This window comes from Otolemur garnettii, unplaced genomic scaffold (assembly GCF_000181295.1).
Source record: "Otolemur garnettii isolate 467f Iridium unplaced genomic scaffold, OtoGar3 scaffold00104, whole genome shotgun sequence".
Lineage (NCBI taxonomy): Eukaryota > Metazoa > Chordata > Mammalia > Primates > Galagidae > Otolemur > Otolemur garnettii.
Genome location: NW_003852499.1, coordinates 2,354,031 through 2,356,968, shown reverse-complemented (window position 1 = coordinate 2,356,968; position 2,938 = coordinate 2,354,031).

The following is a 2,938-nucleotide window of genomic DNA, read 5'->3' as shown; positions in this document are numbered from 1 at the left end:
AAAAAAAAAAAAAAAGTGTTTATGTAGGAAAAGACCTGAGAATTGTTCATAGGCACAGATAAGACCACAGGCTGATAATGCTTTCTAGTCAACTTGAATGATTAGACGTGTGAAAGGTGGGTGGCGCCTGTGGCTCAGTGAGTAGGGCACCGGCCCCATATACCGAGGGTGGCAGGTTCAAACCCGGCCTGGTCCAGCTAAACAAAGACAACTGCAACCAAAAAATAGCCAGGCATTGTGGCGGGCGCCTACAGTCCCAGCTACTCAGGAGGCTGAGGCAAGAGAATCACCTAAGCCCAGGAGTTGGAGGTTTCTGTGAGCAGTGTGATGCCACAGCACTCTACTGAGGGCAATAAAGTAAGACTCTGTCTCTACAAGAAAAAAAAAAAAAAAGAAGTGTTAAAGGTACTGAAAATAGCTCTTAACATGTAAGATTCTAAAAACTGTACATAAAAAGCTGGGCACAGTGGCTGGGCATGGTGGCTCACACCTATAATCCTAGTACTCTGGGAGGCCGACGCAGGTGGATTGCTTGAGTTCACAAGTTCGAGACCAGCCTGAACAAAAGCAAGACCCCCCCATCTCTACTAAAAATAGAAAAACTAAGGCAAGAGGATCGGATGAGTTGGAGGTGGCTGTGAGCTATGACACCATAGCTCTCTACTGAGGGCAATAGCTTGAGACTCTGTCTCAAAAAAAAAAAAAAAAAAAATCCTGGGTATGATGGCGCCTGTAATCCTAGCACTCTAGGAGGCCAAGGTGGGTGGATTGCCTGAGCTCAGAGTTTGAGACCAGCCCAGACAAAAGAGAGACCCAGCATTTTTCTACTAAAAATAGAAAAAACTAGCCAGGTGTTATGGCGGGTGTTTGTAGTCCCATCCACTTGGGAGGCTGAGCTAAAAGGATCTCTGGAGATTGAAATTGCTGTGAGCTATGATGCCATGGCATTCTACCCAGGGCGACAGAGTGAGAATGTCTCAAAAAGTAAAAATAAAAATAAATAAATAAATAAATAAATAAAAACACATAAAAAAGTGACTCTCACTCTCCAATGAAAGGGGAATAAACTGAGTTTGAATTTGTCTAGTTAAATATTTACTTGTATAGGATGCTCCAATTAATAGCTTTTAGTTATAGGAGGAAAAGCACACTATATATAAACACAGTAGAACCTCTGTAAGTTGACCACCCAAAGGACTGTAACAAACTGGTCAACACATGAAGGCAGAGGCAGTCAACATTAAGAAGTAGGCCTATTGGGCAGGGCCTGTGGCTCAGTGCATAGGGCGCCGGCCCCATATACCAAGGGTGGCGGGTTCAAACCCAGCCCTGGCAGAACTGCAACAAAAAATAGCCAGCCGTTGTGGCAGGTGTCTGTAGTCCTGGCTACTCGGGAGGCTGAGGCAAGAGAATCACCTAAGCCCAAGAGTTGGAGGCTGCTATGAGCTGTAATGCCACAGCACTCTACTGAGGGCAATAAAGTGAGACTCTGTCTCTACAAAAAAAATAAAAAGTAGGTCTATTGTACTGATACATAGGTCACTATGAAAGTTTTGAGACAGACTGTGTTATATCCATTATTTGACTTCCAAGAAACACAGTCGACACCATCCTTCCTGATTCATCCGTCCAAGTTTCAACTTGCTTGGCTTAGCAGTGTTGCTGGGAGGGCTTCATTTGTGTCCATCCACATGGAGTTTATGTGTCTTGATTTTTGCATTATCTCAAAACTTTCATAACGACTCACGTATGTACATGTGGTGCATGTCCAGCCATCACGTGAAAGAGAAATAGAACTTCCTAAGTCATCAAACATATGTTGCCTCACATTTCTACCCATCTTAAGTCTCAGGAAGAGCCAATAATTTATTGCTACTCCAAGAATTCCAGTCAATAAGTAAACCAGTTGATGTTTGAAGACAACATTAGACTTGTATTTTTGAGAATGCAAGTGAGAATATATAGTCCATTCCCAAAGCACATTTTCTGGTTTGGTCAAAAGCCCAGAGTTTCATTCCCTGACCAAAAGATTTCAAGAAGAATTGACATTCCTGTTCTTTTTACACTCTGAGAATATGACCAGTCAGACAACTTTTGACTCAGATGCTATACTTCACTTTTAATTAAATTAAAGAAAAATCTGAGTAGTATTAGGTGGAGTGCCTTAGAGCCAATACTATTTTCTGAAATTCTTTTTTCTTTTTTTGAGACAGAGTCTCAAGCTGTTGCCCTGGGTGGAGTACTATGGCATCACAGCTCACAGCAACCTCAAACTCCTGGGCTCAAGCAATTCTCTTGCCTCAGCCTCCCAAGTAGCTGGGCCCACATGTGCCTGCCACAACACCCAGCTATTTTTTTTTTTTGGTTCCAGTTTTCAGTGTCATTTGGCAGGCCCAGGCTGGGTTCAAACCTGCCAGCTCTGGTGTATGTGGCTGGCACCTTAGTCGCTTGAGCCACAGGCACCAAACCTATTTTCTGAAATTTTATGACAAAAACATTCTTTGAAAAGGCAAGACCTGATAAGCTGTTCTACCAAAGACCACGCTCCTTGCATACAAGTTGGACGCTGAAGCAACTGTAAGTAATATTGTGACATGGCTGGGGACTTCCAAGGAGGATGCAGGTGAAGAAAAGCTGACAATATATGAAAGTATCGACCAGGAAATGTATCTATGTTATCCTGGTAGAATATTCTCTGAAAGAGCATGAAGAAGGTGTACAGGAGGGATATAACGTGCTTGCAAAGAGAAAAGTTCCTCAACTGGTTCTTTAAAAAACTGTCCTTCTGGGCAGTGCCTGTGGCTTGGTGAGTAGGGCGCTGGCCTCGGCTGAACTGCAACAAAAAAATAGCCAGGCATTGTGGCGGGCACCTGTAGTCCCATCTACTTGGGAGGCTGAAGCAAGAGAATCGCCTAAGCCCAGGAGTTGGAGGTTGCTG